Source organism: Ambystoma mexicanum, chromosome 5p (genome assembly GCF_040938575.1).
Source record: "Ambystoma mexicanum isolate Mex_15411 chromosome 5p, UKY_AmexF1_1, whole genome shotgun sequence".
In the NCBI taxonomy this organism is placed as follows: Eukaryota; Metazoa; Chordata; class Amphibia; order Caudata; family Ambystomatidae; genus Ambystoma; species Ambystoma mexicanum.
In genome coordinates, this window is record NC_090930.1 from 227,311,575 (window position 1) to 227,328,948 (window position 17,374).

General features: G+C 45.9%; 1 long non-coding RNA gene across 1 annotated transcript in view; it reads right to left on the reverse strand.

Annotated features, from left to right (window-relative positions):
• The window catches only part of LOC138480872 (uncharacterized), a 138,225-nt gene extending 121,196 nt beyond the window's left edge, over positions 1-17,029 (reverse strand). Inside the window, exon 1 of the long non-coding RNA XR_011274152.1 lies at positions 16,897-17,029. This is a non-coding gene — a long non-coding RNA (uncharacterized lncRNA). The remainder of the gene's footprint in view (positions 1-16,896) is intronic.
• Between the last annotated feature and the right edge of the window lie 345 nt (positions 17,030-17,374).

Genomic DNA, 17,374 nt, shown 5'->3' on the forward strand with positions numbered 1-17,374 from the left:
TGCATGTTAAACCCAAGCAATATTTCAGTAATGTAATCATACATGATCCAATATATGGAGAAATAGCATTAATGCCAAACAGCACACCAATCAGGTGGCAACAAGGGGCACCAGTTGAGATACAATACAAAGAACAAAAATATATAGTATGCATTTTGCACATAATATATGAAGTTGTAAACATCAAATAGCAGATTAGGACATTGGATAGGTGAAGAACGAAATAGTGAGAGAAAATAAGCAGAACAATTAAAGAGAAAACAAGGGAGGGAAAAACAGACATTCATTAGTCATAGAACTAATAATGCAGCGAGGTAAGAGACAATTCTTATCAAAAAGCAAAAAGTTTGAAAAATACCTTGTAGTTGAATTAGATATTTGAGAAACCAGTTAAGGCATGTGTTGCCTAAATAGGTGACAACTACCATGGGAAAAAAGAGTGAATTTCCAAATTAGAAGGCCCAAAAAGGAGGGGAAACACGCTAGTGCAAATTTGAAGGCAAAAGTAAAATATTACATCTAATGCTTCGTGTATGCGGTGAGGATCTGAGTATAAAGAATTACAACTTAGGACATTATGGAGGGCTTAATGATACTAAGTATATTAGCAAAAGACTTGTAATTCTATAAATAAGTAAATGCAAAAGGCGCATAATGCAAACTATAAGGATAAAGGCTTAGGTAATTGCAATGGTAAATCAATTGACAGACAATTATGACTAAATGTAGTCTTCCTAATATTATTGCACCAAAAGGAGATAGAGGGAAATTGCCCGAGTTAAACTTAATAAAGGCTGCATGAAGGCCGAAAGATCAAATTGCCTGAGAGCGGTTATGTAAAGGAGAATTACGAACAATTCAACTATAATTGCGGCAAGTGCCAAGGGATCATGTTAAAGGGCGCTTACCTGGAGGACAAAATAAAATGCTGAACTTGGCGGCTCGGACGTGAGTCCACGAGTGAGAGGGGACATTAATGAACAGCCTGTCTTGTCTACAGGCAAACTAGAAAGCGGGCTGGCATCCTACGGGAATGAATTAAAATGGCAGGCGCCATCTTGGAAGAGGAAATTAGATTGAAAACCACAAACAGTGCACATACGTGCCCTTGCCTTAGCGCAGATTGAGCAATGGATTAACAATTATGGTAAATGGACCAAAGCAATTATTCATGAAACCTTATAAAAGGAATTAGCTAATGTTATTATTTACTACAAATAAAAATTAAATTGACACGTGGTGTAAATGGAAAAAGCCAATTTTTTTAAAAGAACCCAATAATAAATTTGGCTGATATTATTAATTGCGGCAATTGTAATCAATATAAGCCAACATATGTTTATCAGGAAAAGAAAATGGTCAAGTCTGGACATGAGACGTAGTATGATTGAAAAACAATACGTGTCTTTGACAAAAATTGTACAAGGAGCTTGCTGCCACAATGGAAAATGATACAATAAAACCACACAGTCAAATGGCCAAATAATGCACACAATAGTGTGCCAGTTGGTAGAGGGAAGACAGAGACACCTAATTTACACCTGGGCCAGTGCATTATTAACTGAGTATATTGGTAATTATGAGTTATAGAAACACTGCAAATTTGTGATCTGAGTTGAGGCCCATATATACTGAACGGTATTTGCAAATTAGCAGTGCCTCAAGCTAGCAAAGTTTAAATAATGAATTGCCACATCTGGGGGGGTAAAGACACTTTTGCCAACCCCACAAATCTGATGAAATCCTTGCTGTCTAGTTGATGTTGCACTTGCCAATGTAATGCCAGTGGGTATTTGGCTTCCTGTCTGCCTATAGTCGCCATATGTTCCCTAATACAGATTTTGAGGGGTCTGATCGTGCTACCAATGTATTTAAGTCCACAGTTACAGATTATTCAATATACTACACATTTGGTATTGCAGTTAATAAAAGAATCCACATTATGGGTACCCAGGGCTCCAAAGGAGACAACTTGTGTTTCAAATGCATATTTGCACATGTTACAACTCCCACATTTATGAAAACATTGAGCCCTAGCTGAATGTAACCAAGTAGTATGTCCACTGAGGGGACCCATAAATGAGGGGCAACGTTTGTTTTTCAAGGTTTTACCTTTGCTGAAGGTAATGATAGGTTTGGGATCTAGCCAATTAGAAATATCGGAATCCAGATGCAATAGGTGCCAGTGTCTGTTCAGTATATTGTGAATATTGTAACTATCTGCATTGAATCTAGTGAATAGCCTAATTTTTTGACTGGCTGCTGTTGTGCGTGTTTTGGGAACTAGCAACTCAGATCTCTTCAACTGACGTACTGTTAACGCTGTTTGATCGAGATGTTTGGTTGCGTACCCTCTCTCTGTAAAGCGAGATTTGATTAGGTTACTTTCCACAATGAAATCTTGTAAGTCTGAGCAATTCCTCCTTGCCCGAATAAATTGGCCTTTTGGGATGTTGTTAATCACATGTTTTTATGGCAACTTCTTGCATGTAAGGTGGCATTGACGGACATGCTTTTTCGAAATGTCTTTGTCGTCAAACCCTTATCAGACACTTGGATGTTAAGCTCATGTAAATTAATCTTAGTTTGGCTGCTGGTAGATGTAAATTGGATCCCCCAATCACTTGCGTTCAAGAAGGACGCAAATTGCTCAAGAATATTAAAGGGGCCAATCCAAATCATAATAACTTCATCAATATAGCACTTCCATAGGTATATATATTGAGAAAAGATTGAATTAATAAAGACAAATGTTTGTTCGAAGTGGTGCATGAATGCGTTTGCCAATGCTGGGGCAAAGCATGCCCCCATCGCTAATCCAACTAATTGTTTGAAAAAAATATTGTTAAACAAAAAAACATTATTTTGTAAAGTAAATTGGAGCAGTTATTTAACCATTTCAACATGTTCAAAATGAGAGACTGAGGATTCCCTGAACAAATAATTCACACTTTATATTGCTTTCAGGTGGTCTATTGAAGTGTACAATGCTTTCACATCCAAAGTAACAAGCCAACATTTATCATGCAATTCTACTTGATCAAGGATATCTAAAACATGCATCGTATCTCTGATGAATGTAGGAGTAGTTAATACAGCAGGTAGTAGAAATTAATTTATGTAGATAGAAATAGGTTCAAGAACACCACCTACTCCACTGACAATAGGCCTCCCCTCCAGAATATCAACATAATCCTTATGAATTTTGGGCAAAAAATAGGCTGTAGGCATGATGGAACTATCTACCATAAGGTAATGTCTTTCAACATCTGTCAGTAGTCCTTTAAGGTGCCACTTGGCTATCAATTGGTTAGCCTTAGTTTGAATTTCATATAAAGGGGTTGGTTTGCAACGGAAGATAAGCATTAGCAAAATTAAGGTGGTGCATCCCCATTTTGATGCAGTCAGATCTATCCATCACAACTACATTTCCGCCTTAATCAGCTTCCTTGATAATTAAGGCAGAGTTAGAGCGATGTTTGAGCTCGAAACACGTGTCAGGCTGTCTCGATCTCCTTGAATAAACACCAGACCGCATTTTTCCACTTTCTTGGTGCAGTGTGCCTGTGAACTTTCTGTTCTGTCAAATGAAAAGTGTTCAAACAAACGATCAGAGCGTCTTCCAGCAATTTGTCGGAAAATGGGTTGTCCCTTCCCCAGGATTCCAAACAGTTCACTTTCAATCTAAAGGGATTTCCTTCCCAAAGCTTTCAAGTCTCTCACTGTTTTCACAACAACGCAATTACTCTGGATTCTTCCCAGCTTTCAGGTTTCTTTGTCTTTCACCATTATCACATGGTTTAGGACGATTTTCCTGAAAACAAATGGTTGCAATGACCATTTGTTCTAAAAATGCTCCCACCAAAGCTTCGAACACCAAAAGTTCGGACCTTTGGTGGTAGCATTGTAAAAAAAAAACGGGGGCTGCGGTGGTGTCCTCTGCATCGCTCCGCTCACTATACTTCATGGTATAGTGAGCAGGGTTTGCGGGGGCAACCCCTGCAACCTTCAGTTTAAAAAAAATAAATAAAATAAACAGGGCTGTGGGGGTGTCCTCCGCATCACCCCGCACACTATACTTTATGGAACCAGTGTGAAGATGATGGTAAGTGGGGTTTGTTTATGTTGGGGGTGTGGGTGTGGGTGTGCTGAGGGTGTGGGTGGGGGGGTGTTATGGGTGTGTTGTGGGTGTGTTGTGGGTGTGTTGTGTGTGTGTGTGGGTGTGAGAATGTATGTGTGTTCGCATGAGAAAGGTGCAAACCTTTGGTAGTTTGCACCTTTCTCTTGCAAAGGATTTGCCCGCGGTACTTTCAGCCGCGGGCAAATCACTTGGATTCTATTCACACTATTCAGCTCTTTATGCTCACAATATACAAACATTTTTTGACACTCAACCATAAACCTATTGATGAATTGGGGGTATTCAATCTAGATATCGTTTTCAGACCACACAGTCTACCAATCACAGGTCACACAAACGAAACACTGTATTGCCTTCTCTTCCACTGTTACACTGCCACTGCTTTTGCTCAACAGCGGTTTTGGACTTATATTCTTGCAGTCCTTTTCAATACTCCTTTTGCCACCATTCACTTACTGGATTATCAAACCTTCACATAACTTTGCCCCAGCTTCAACTTTCAACTTGTACAGTTCCTCCCTTCGTATGGCTCTTGCCAATGCATGCTTTCTCTCAGATTCTCCAATGCACAGTTCTTTATACTCTTTGCCAATGGGAAGGCTTTTCTCTGCTTTTTTTTTACCGACTATTTGTTAGGCGCTTATGCACAATTGTGTTTCAAAGCACCACAAGTCTAAATGGGAAGGTAACAAGGGAGATAAAAACATTGGCAAAACAGTATATATACAGTCATGGTCCTACTAGGCCTTGTGATATTTGGATGTGCAAGTGCAATGAAGAACTGCAGGAGATAAGAATGGGTGGGGGGCAAGGAATGGACAAGTGCTGGTGGAGATCCGGGGAGAAGTGCCAAAGGGAGCCACGAGGAGGCCTCAGACTAAGTGCTAGTTCAGGGACTCCCATGGGCCGGATGTACAACCACCAAGCAGGGGCCCAAAGGGGCAGTGCAGTGGGGGGAGGAGCTGATATTGACTTGGTAGGAGGTACCCTGTGAGATTCATGAGGACCAGTCCACCGGTCTCAGTGGCAGTGTGGGGATTAGTAGGGAAGGGAAAGAGGGAATGAGGTAGAGAAGTGAAGAGTTTTGAGCAGTTTCCCAGATTAAGGATGCCTGGCTCAAGCCTGAGGGGCAGGGAGGCTGCTCCAAAGAGAGGCACCAACCGGGAGATAGACCTTCCCCTGCCACTCTCTGTTTGGAGAAGCATTTGACAATCAAAAGAGTTGGAGTTAGAGGAGAGGGGGCTATGCAGGTGTCCCAATGAGAAGGATCTCAGTGTTACTCGCATTAATACAGAGATCACTGACAGCACACCATGCTTGAATGGCAGACAAGCAATCAGAAATGAGAAAGGAAGAAGAGGAGGTAGTAGAAGGAAGTTTGAAGGAATCTATGTGTCATCGGCATAACACTGGAAATGAGGAGAGAAAGAGGAGAGCAGGTGAGCCAGAGGGGAGAGCTAAATATTGAAGAGCCATGGTGATAGGATAGAGTCCTGGGGGAGGCCACAGGTCGAAAGTGTGGTGGTAGAGTACAAAGGGCCCAGTTGCAACTGGGACCGGCAGTTATTGAGGAAAGATGTCAACCAATCGAGAGCCCGTTCAGTGATGCAGAGTCTAGATTTGCAAGCATGACTTCATGGGTGGTCAGGAGAGCAGTTTCAGTGTCTATGGATGCCCTGAATCCAGATTGATGGTTGTGGAGGCAACTAACAAGTTCAGTGTGGAGGGTCAGTTGGGGGAGGACTTGTTTACCCAGGGAGGGGGTAGTCGAGATCGGGTGATAGTTATATGGGCAAGAATGGCCAGCAGACAGCTTTTTTAAAGAGAGGGTGCACAAGGGAGAGCTTGAGGTATAAGGGGAAAGATCCAGTGGGGAAGGAGTGGTTTCAGAAGTTAGCGTGAGCCGGGATGAGAGAGGAGATGTTGTTGTTAATGGTTCTAGAGGAGCAAGAGAGCACTTGTTTGGAGGAGATCTTCATAGAGCAGACAACTTTAGAGAGCTTATCAGGTGTTATGGGCAAGAGGGAGGTGAGTGGAGTGGCAGGGTCAAGAGGCAGGACTGTGGGAGCAAGCATGGACGTGGGGGTGGTGGACAGGGTGTCCTAAGTTTTTGATGTGAAATGGGAAACCAAGGCGGTCAGAGAGCCTGGGAAGGAAGAAGAGAGGTGGATACTGCAGCTGGATTGGCAAGTTCCTTGCAGGTTTTGAAGAGTTTGTCCATTTTGTTAGTGGCTCCAGAGATGCAGGCTTGGCTGTGGGCCCGCTTCTTGGGGAAGATAGAGAAACGCCTGTTTGTCAGAGGGTAAGCCCAAGTTCTGCCACCTCCGTTCACAACTCTGCACTTGCATTTCAGAAATGCTAGATCAGAGTCATACCAGACATATTTCTTGGAGGCAGGTTTTAGGCAGATCCTCATGACACGGGCAAGGATGTCAAAGGATGTCAAAGGTGTTAGACATGGAGAGGTGCGGATTAGCAAGGACAGAGTCAGAGTCAAAGGTGGAGGTGGGAAGGGGATGAACGTGGAAGCAAAAGCATCGACTGACACTCGTTTCATCAGTCAGATGACGGTAAAGGAAGCTGGCAGTGCTGGGGGACTTGGATAGGGGGCCAAGGGGCCCCAAGGGGGATGTGAGGAGAGAGTGGTCAGACCAGGAGAGTGGGATGTTGACCAGATTAGAGATAGGGAAGACACAAGAAATAAGGAAATCAAGACAGAGAGGGAGTCACAGAGGGCACGGAAGTATCAGGCAGATGATTCAAGGGAGTTGAGGGTGAGAGAAAGAGCAGGTGAGAACCCCAGCATCTAGACGAGGCATTCCAAGGAGGAGTAGGATTGAGTAGGTATGATGGAAGCAGGGACCCAGACACAGAAAATCAGGGTCACTCCTGCTCCAGGCCTGTTGGATATGGGTTTGGAGAGGATTTTGTAGCCCCCAGGAAACAGAGTGTCAAGAGCAGTGACAGAGCTGGCATTGAACCATGTCTCGGTAAGAGTGAGGACGTGTAGGTCAAAGTCTTCAAGAAGGAGACACATGTCAGAGGAATGTTTGCCAGTGGAGCGAGAGCTCAGAGTAGCTAAGTGAAGCTGATTACCGCTTTTGAAAGTTTTCCAAGGGTGGGTACAGGAGCGTGGTATTCCCGTCAGTGGTGGTGGAGAGGGCAGCAGAGTGGTAGAAGGAGGAGTGGCAGGAGAATGGAGGAAGTTTGTGAGAGAGACATGCAGTGATCGAGAAGGAGAAAAACAGGTTGAGAACCTTGGGCCATAATAGTGCCATTGTGATAGACATTAATGATACACATGCTGCCAATCAATGCTACTTTCCTTTGGTTCGATATTCAAAACTTCAGATAATTCATATCAAACAATGTAGCCAGTTCACACTCTGCTGGGAATTTGCACCCTCTTCACGGGCTTCTCATTCACTTTAAAGTTCACTGCTTTTTCCCGGCCCTTCCTTGGCTGTATCAATTTCATTACAGTTCGGTATTAACAAACCGCTCCATTCATTAATTTCAACTTCACATTGTTGTAGTTATGAATCATCTGTACATTACATTTGGGCTGGTAATCCAATTGCTTCCACTGTCCTTCTCTCACTCGCGAGCACTCCAACCTGAATTCACCATGCATCATTCAGTCTGAATTGACTCACCAGGTATGCTCTCCTTTGCCTCTGTTGGCTCTTCATGGCTGAGGCTGCTCCCGGCTCAGCATGCCTCTCTTACAGGATCTCCGACACCTCAGGTCACTGGAAAGGTGGTCCTCTTGACTGCAGGTGGTCAGCAGCCCAACCCTGCCACTGTATACCTTCCGAAAATGCCTACCACAATTTGCTTCTGCTGCAATGACTCTGCAACACCTCAGTGCTTTGGACACGGGTCTCCCTGCCTTCAACTCCGGCTTCTCCCTCTGTAAGCATTCCTCAGGCGATCTCCTTATCCACACCTCAGCAGGCCATTTATACTGCCCCTTAGGCTTCAGGTGCACTCTATATTCTTCAGTTGCACAACGGTCTTGGAACTCAGCATCCCTCTTCCTCGTCCCAGTACCAGAGTGATGTTTGTGTATGTCTGAGTTAAAAAAGGATTGATGTATGTTTCTATGTGCTCTCTTCCTCGTATCAGTACTATAGTGGTCTGTATTGGGAGATGGTTTTCTGACAAAATAGGGAAGGGATTGGTAATGCCCAATAAGAGCCTAGGGGAAATGTGATTTCTCATGAAAAGGAAATGGGGAGGGTACCTTTTCCCCACTCCCCAAGTCTCCTCCTCCCAGGTAATCCTCCCTCGCATATCCACCCCCAGGGTCAGGATCCAAAAGTGACAACCTTTCCCTGGCCACCTGGGGGAGGATAGTTTGGGGAATGAAGTGAAGACACCCTCATATTCCTCACAGTGCATAGAGCGAGGCAATGGTCAGTCTCCTTCCCTGCAGTTTACCGTTCACCATCTGAAGCCGCCCCTCCATGTTCTGCTTAATTTGGACCCCCCAGTGTAACCCATGGGTGCAATAGGATCCCCACTCCCCTCTTTTTGGCCAGCACAGAGGACCAGTCATACTGCCCCACCATTCTCCCCCGTAGTCACTATCGCCTGCCCCGCCTGTAGTCCGTCTCCTGAACCATAAGTATGGAGAGCCCCTGAGAGCCCATATCGCTGTCTACTAGGGATCTCTTTGTGGAGGATTTGAGCAACTTCTCATTCAGATTTGCTACATTAAGAGAGGCCATTTTAATCCAAAGTCATCCATTTGCCCCAGGATTCTCAGTTCTCCCCATTCCCTACCCCCAATCCTTCCTGTGTTGCTTCCTCTGTTGACCAGCTCATCTGTGTCAGAATTCTTTCATCTCCCACCCCAGTGAAACCCCTTTATTTGCCTTTCACCTGTCTCCTTCCCCACCCACTATCAGTTATAGCACTTTGCTTGCCAGCATGAACAGGGAGGCCCATGAAACAGGGCACCCTGATGACTTCAGGGAATCAGAACGCAGATTTTCCTCTGCCAGCCCACCCGAGACAGTATCAATTTTACCCTAAAGCTCCCCTCCTAACACATTAGTTAACCTCTACTACCGGGTAACAACTGCATGACAATACACATTGAAAATGTAAAGTTGAAAAGTCCTACTCCATCACCCCCACTTTCCTCCTCGTCACCCCGCAGTAACCAACCCTGGCATCCTGCAAACCCCTCAAACCACAGCCATCAACCCCCAAGCGGGCCCTTCATGACATAGGGCCCATCAGCCTGTGGAATTAGCAAGATCCCACCATCTTACCCCTCAACCCTTTGTTGTTAAAGGCCTTCATAAATTTGTCCTGCTTCTCCTTGTTGCTCCTGCACTGAAGGTGGACCTGAGCACAACTTTAACTCTTCCAGGGCTTCTGGATTTCAATGACATTTAAGAGCCTGTCTGGCATCACATGGAGCTCGTATGGCAATGAGAAGGGAAAGCCCCATTGATATCTGATGCCCCACTGTGAGAGGGAATGGGTGAGGGGCATAAAGGCCCTGCGGTGAGCTAGAATGCCCACAGAGAGATCTTGATAGATGTGAACCACTACCCCCACCAAATCAATGAGCTGAATCTACCTTGCCTTATCCAGAATCTCAACCTTGTCCTGGAAATAGTGGCATTTGGCTAGGGCAGACCTCCGACCATTTCTGAGGCCTCCTGGCCTTTGAACCCTGTCCAAATGTATTGTTAGTGGTGAATCCCCTGCCAAGGTGGACCCCACCAATCTTTCCACTTTGCTCCCCAGACCCTTCGCTGTTTCATCTCCCCCAACTGGCAGGCCCCAAATGCCTAGGTTTTTACACCTCTCTCTGTCCCACATGTCATCAATCGATAGCCCTCGTCCCTTGTCTCTTTCTTCCAGGGCCTGCATGCGTGTGTCCATTTGAACCTCCAGAACATTGGCCGAGAATTGGCTATCCTTCACCTTTTTCACCCTGTTCTTGATGGAGTCCATTCGACCCCTGAGCACTGCCATAGAGGAATAGAGGTCCGACCTGATGGCCTTTATCTCTTGCAGGACCCCTCGGTTGTCCACCTTTGTGAGCACCCGGTCGTTCCCCTTGTGTTTAGGTGGAGATAGCTGCTTCTCATTCCGTGCCATTTTAGGGGTCAGCGGCAGACCACCTGCCACACTATGGGCACCATGGGGGTTCTGACTCCAGCAACGCTTGCTCCCATGGGTGTATGGCGGCCTCAAATGATGCACACTGCTGTACTCTGATGCTTAGGGTTTTTTCCCCCTATCCCCGCCAATGGGTGTCACTCCACTGTACATGCATGGCACTGCTCTGGGCCGCAGTCTCCTCCAACCCAGGGAGCCACCCCACATCGTGCTACGCCGCTGATCTGGGTCCTCCACCACTATCCTCACTGCTCACTGTGGCACTCCTTACATCTGGGCCCCCTTTGTGCAAGGTCCGGGTCCCTCCTTCTTCTTTGGGCCACAGCTATCAGCCCAGGGTTGCACCAGGAACACTCTCCCTGTGAGTCAGACTTTCCCACTGCCACCTGTTTCTCATCCATTGGTAGTTTCTCCCCAGGTGGTGTCTTCCCTGCACTGCAGCTTGCAGCCTCTAGTGACAGATTCCCGGGCGCAGGCTGCGCTCCGAGGCCATCAAGATCTCCCCTTCATAGGGGAGAATAGTGACCCTTCCAGGCACCAATAGCATGAACCGGCCACCTCAGGGGTTCCCCTTTGTTGGGCTGCTCTCCGTCCCATCTGATGCAACCTTGCTTCTCCGCCCAGGACTCAGTCTCCTGTCTCAGCACAGGTCACGGAAGTCCAGCGGATCCAGGCCCAGATTGGGTCCAATGGCACAATTAAAAATGAGACTCCCTCTGAGTACAAAGAGCTCACCATAGTTGCCCGGGCAATTGGGGGGCACTGGGCTGCCTCAGTTATGGTCTGCACATAACATAGGGCTTGAAGCGCAACATGTCTCTCGTCAGAGTAGCCCGAGCCTGGCTTTCAGATCACCATCTTCTTCATGCCCCCTTCTGGTCCCTGCCACTGCTATACTTTCTTAGGGAGATTCACACCCAGCAAAGGGTACTCAGCCGATCCAGTGGTTGGGACAACGGGAAAGAATACACATTGCCCTCCTGTTATCTAAGCCACCTGAGGCCCTTCTCCTGATGGCACCATTTTTATTTTTTTTATTTTGTTAAACTCGGAGGGGACATGGAGCCTCTCCCTGTTGCCTACCAACCTCACACTCGCCCCTATAATCCTCAGATCACTTACCTGTGGGTCTGGAGGTCTATGCTCTGGTAACAGTGCTCCCTCCTTCAGTCTCCCATCCGCCGCCAAGGACATTGAAATGGAACATTCACTTCTCTCTGCTCTTTCCTATAATTAGGGGCCAGCATATTATTGCGAATTATTCCTGATGAAATTTCGAAACCTACATTTCTTACTTCTACACTGGCCGCCAATAATGCTTCTGAGCCAAGTCTAGCTTTTGAACCCAACTCAGCTATAAATGTGCAGTATTCATGCATAAAACAAACATATTCAATGTCATTAAAGATCAAGGGGTTCATTACGAGTTAGGCGTTAAGGGGTTAACGGCACCGGTAAAGGTGCTGGCAGCGTCAACCCCTTAACGCCTCATTACGAGTCTGCTTGCAGGGACCCGGTAAGGGTGCCTGGTTTTACCAGGTGCCCTTAGCGGGTCCCGTGAGCAAACCAGGGTGCTAACAACGGGCCCGTTATTAATGTGCCCATTGTTAGCACCCCCTGATTTGAATTGAGCCCTATGGGGGCTCGAATGGGGAAGTACCGTGTCCAAGTTCCTTGAATGAGGAATTACCGGGTCCTCCAAGGTTGGAATGGCCTGGTAATTCCTCATTCAAGGAACCCGGACCCGGTAGCTGGTAAGCGGGTAGCCATGCCACTCAAAGCGGCATGGCTACCTCCAAACTTGTAATGACCCCCCAGGAATCTTCTTTAAAGCTGACAGGATAGTATTGTGGTTTAATGCCTTAGTGTCCTTTCCTCGATTGGCATGCTTCACCCACACACTTGGCAAATGATTGAAAAGACAATGCGCAAAGGTCAGTATGATCCAACGCTGGCTCAACCCGAGCCTGTGTGGCAGCTTCAGTAGGTGTCCATGCCTCCTGAGGATTACCCTGTATCGAAGATTGCTGAAAGACTTCATTCTCTACGGTCACTGAGACCATGCTGAGCCATGTGTTGTCAGCAGGGACCCTTGCATCCTTTAGTGGAGCCTGAAATTCTGGGAATATTCCAGAAAGAGTGGAAGATACTTGTATCTGACACCTCTCTCTTTGTGGCTCCGTACCCTCTGTAATGAGAGTTTGCTGTTATATATTCTTCGAAGTGGACACAGTCCTTTGTGAGTCCATAATCAAGTCTCTAGTTGAAAAAGGGAGGGCCTAACAAAACATTGTCTTGGTGTTGAATCGTAGTCATGGATAAAATAAGTGTAGCGAGTCGCACGTGTGTTATATGGGTTTTTATTGCGTTGACACAAAAGGTACGTAAATATACAGGAAACAAGTGAGTACATTGGTAAAGAAAGACATCCACTGGTCCCCTCGTCTATTCAGCTTCAGGTCCCAACTCTACACTGTGGAACCAGCAGCATGCTCCACTAGTGATATTCCATCCCAACATTCTAAATGCAACATTAGCATACAAACCACATACAGGCAGCAAGACTAAAACATAACACATCTTCCCCCTTTGCACCATCAAAATCACAACAGAGGAAAGAACATAAGGAGAATTTTAAATACAATAACTGTCGGAGCACCGATTCAAGAATGAGTAAAAACACAGACCATGCTCCACAATCTACTCTCTTCCCAACCAAACAGAATGCACAAAGCAGAAATCTAATCATTCCTCACCTACAAATGAATCAAGCTCCTAAAGTAGCAAAATACCAAACCCAAACTCACATTGGCCCTCATTACGACCCTGGCGAAGAACCATGGTGCAATTTGCACCATGGTCCATGGCGCTAAGCTGCCAACTCCGCCATGGCGGTTGGCGGACTTACCGCCCCATTCCGACCTTGGCGGGGCGGTAAGTCCCCAATCCCCATTTACCCTTCCCCATTCCCATTTTTGCCCCATAGGGTATAATGGGAGTGGGGAAGGCGTTAATTACGCCACCGTAAATTACGGTGGCGTAATTAACAACAAGTCCCGTAGCGCCATGGATTTTTCCGCCTGGAAAAAGCAGGCGAAAAAAGCACCATGGCGCTACGGGAACTCGTAGTCAGGCGGAAAGGTACGCCATGCATTACGCCGGCGTAAACCCCTTTCCGCCAGGGTCGTAATGAGGGCCATCCACTCTGTAGCTAGCCCACCACAGACGTCATACTTAGGGATCCAGCCCTCAACTACGCACCAATCCTAACCCTTATCCACTGACAACCCCACTGTTAAGAGGGATTTCAGAACTCTGACCTGGAGGGGCACAGGTTCAGGAGGCCAACCAAGTTTCTTGGAACAGAGTAACCTCTGGACAAGCCAGACCAATCAGGGTTGCTATGGCAGGCAGTCAAGACTAAGTCTCAAGAGGGGTGAGGGTGACTGAAAGACTTCAATGAGCACACAAAGCAAGGACACTTACAAATTACTCCAGACAGGTGTTATATAAAAAAAAATATAGACACATTTATTACAAAGCCTTTGTAATATAGACCATAGCAAAGAATCACAATAATACTGAAGTAAACCAACACATCACAATCAACACAATATATATATACAAGACCAGAGGGGTCTAACGGATTAAGAAGCATGAAATATGGGTCAAGGGGATCACAAGTGCAGTGAACTTGCACAGGTTGTTGCCACAGCAGGGCAACACGGTAACTGTGTTTACTCCAGTCCGGGCGCACTCGTCTCGTCTCACTTCAGACCTGGGAATGCCAAGTGTACGAAATTCGGTGTGAGGGTGCCATGGACACAGAGCAAGCCGTATACCAAGTTTCGAGGGCTTCCTCGAAACCACGACGGTGACATAGAAAATGTCTGGTGTAAGCTGGTCAGCCCAGTGGTTGGCCCAGGGACACTTCCGAAGAGGCTTACTTGCAGGGTTTGATGAAGGTGCAGAGAATAGTTGATCCCACTATTCCAATGGGTCAAAGCGCCTCCGCAGACCTTCTAGGACGATCAGATGCAGAGGGGTCTCGCAGGACGACGGCGGGCTCAGGGTGCCAAACCTCCCAGCGGGTCACCAGCAGTTCCTCGACTCGGCTTCTTGTTGCAGGATACTTGGCTCCTTATCCTTTGTTCGCGTGAACGCAGGAGATCGACAAGGTAGTGGTGTTTTCGGCCTCCTCTTATCCAAAGTTCCCTTCACGCCAAAATGGAGAGGACCCAATGGGAGAACTGCTCAAAACACTCACTCCATACGTGGACCAATCACGGACCACAGTGGTCCCAGGCATTCAGGACACTCCACACTCTCTGGCACCCAGGATGTGTATTGGGAACAGACATCCCAGCCCACATCCTGGAGGCACACACACAAGGTATGCAGAAGGCCGCAAAAGCTTTGGGTTTTGGGGGAAAATGCATGACGAAATAAGGACTGACCCGGGTCGGCTCGACCTTGGGAAGGTGAAGGGGCAAGATGGCCAAAGGACAGGACAAAGAACCTCATGCATGGCCATTTTGGAGCCAGGCCACCTATTCATGTCAAAACGCGGTAAGCGGGGATAATATGGCAAGAAAGAGTTCAAAACATAAGAAAAACGATAGCTGCCACCAGTGCTGTCCGGGACACATCTGCACAGTTCATAAAAACTCCAACGAGAGTTTCTAGGTCCTTGGAAATGACTAGAGTCCCAAGGATGCAGTAAAGTAAGTTACCTTGCACTCTTGTTACATGTTGCACAAAAGCTGCAACATGAGGAAAGGACTAAGGGAAACAAAGTCTCCCAGTACTGATTGTCTTAAGGGCATGTTCGTTTCCCCATAAGAAGTGAGCGAAAGCCCAGAGGAGTGCGGCTGAGGGCTGCGCTTCTCTGGCAAAGGTTAGATCAGGTTGTAAAAAAGCAGCAAAATGTTTGGGAGTTGACATATGGAGGGAAAATTACATTCAAATATGAAATCTTTCCTAACACCCACCACCATCAATCCACCCTTCACAGGATGTTTAACAACACTATGAGGCCTAGGCACGCATGCCAGGACCACAAACAACACCTTAATTTAACACCAGGTGTCAAGACACTAGTCCCACAATCACCAGTCTGACGATGCAAGACCAATACGTCCCGCAACAAGAATTATTTTTTTCACCTATAACCAAAGAACTAACCACACTCCCAACACAAATGTAGACTTAACCAACCTCACAAGCCATAGCAACTTAACTAACGAATTCAGCATTAAACATGGTCATGAATACAGAGAGTAAATGCCCGAAGAAAGTCCATGGTTTAAGCCTGCAGATAAAGTTAAGAGTGAACCTGTGGAAGAAAAACATTTGGTTAAAATTCACAATGCATCACCAGTATTAGTGGGGAGCTGTGGATAATCATTGGGTCAGAGTGTACAATGAATCAGACTTATTAATAAGTATCTGTGAAAAAAAATGTGGTCAATAAATACATATGTGTGTCACAATGGTTATGACAACATGTTACATCAATCAGACCATCACACAGCACACGTCTGCTAATAGATGACCTTCATAGGACCACCTAAAACCAAAGTGTCCATTAGCATGTGCCATAACAATGGCTCCCATACTAGGAACTTACGTTCCTGTCTAAAATGTACCAAATCCTATGGCACTATACCTAAGGGATCACCAGTTACCTTGCAAGATGTGCCCTATCCTTTCGTATGCGCCAACCAATGACCCACATGCTAAGACACATGCTCGGAACTAACATTCCTGTCCAACCTATACCAAATCCTATGGCACAGCATCTAAGGAATCACCAGATCCCTGACAACTTGTGTCATGTAACACAGTCACTGTGCCAAAACTGAAAGCAGCGTAACCACATGAAAACACCAGTTCCCCAAAATTAATTGTCCATTCATAATCACAATACAGCCATGGCCCAAGGGCAAACCTCCCTACAAGGTCTGCGTAACACTGTGTATCCACACTAGGGCCACAACACCCTAATTGTATACTCTGCTACTCATCTCATAGTATACTCTGCAATTCATCTCACTCACATTCCCATAAATAAGTACATTACAATATTACCCTTCCTCCCAAAACATAACATAAGGGCGAAATGAACATTACATATGGAGAACATGAAAAATAGACACCTCAACCAAGTCCATGATATAAGTCTGCAGAGTCCTATGGTAATATTCCTGAGAGAAGAATTCCTAAATTAATACATGTAACATATTCGTTTTGATAACCTCAATACCATTTGCCCAAAATAGCCACAACCAAAATCATCAATAAACAATAAAACAGTGGCCTTAATCATACATTGAATATCATTCACTTTTATCGGGCAGTGTAAAACCATAACACCATCTCCTGATTGGCTATTTGAAATTGCCGAACAATTCGTTCAGCTGCGAGAGAATGCAATCTATGCTGTCCATGTGCCTTCCGGGAGGTTCAGTAAAATTACTGAAAACCTCATCCAACCATTTTAGATTTTTCACACTATTATCTGGACTGTAATCTCATGGCACATCATGTTCAGGTTTGCTGAAGTAAACACCATTCTCAGCCTCATCACATGAGTCACATGACTCCTTTACCTTGGCTGCAGTACATGTTAGCCCGTTGATTTCCTCACTGCTGCTGCTGTCATTTAACAGTGACTGCAAACAACTGTGTACGTTTGCTCGGAAACCTTCCATACACACAGTTCCTTTAATGCAACCAGCTTTATTGACTTCTACAATGACACTTCCTTCCTGGAACAACTGCAGCTCAGATGACATGCGCACACCATTCTGAACGCGAGAAGATTCTCTGGATAACCAATCGCCGTCCTCGAGATCAGACAGCCCCTCTTCACCAGAACCTGACGTCACCATTTGTTTGTTGGTGTTTGAAACATGAATCTCGTATGGCCTCCTTCCTTGTACCACCCACTGTATGAAAGGCCCCCGGTAGTGACCAATGGTGTTGCTAAACAAACAAATTTGTTTAGCAACGCCCCATGTGAAACCCCTCTGTTCCTTGCTCATTTCCATACGAAACACGATTGTTTCACTTTCGATCCTTTCAATA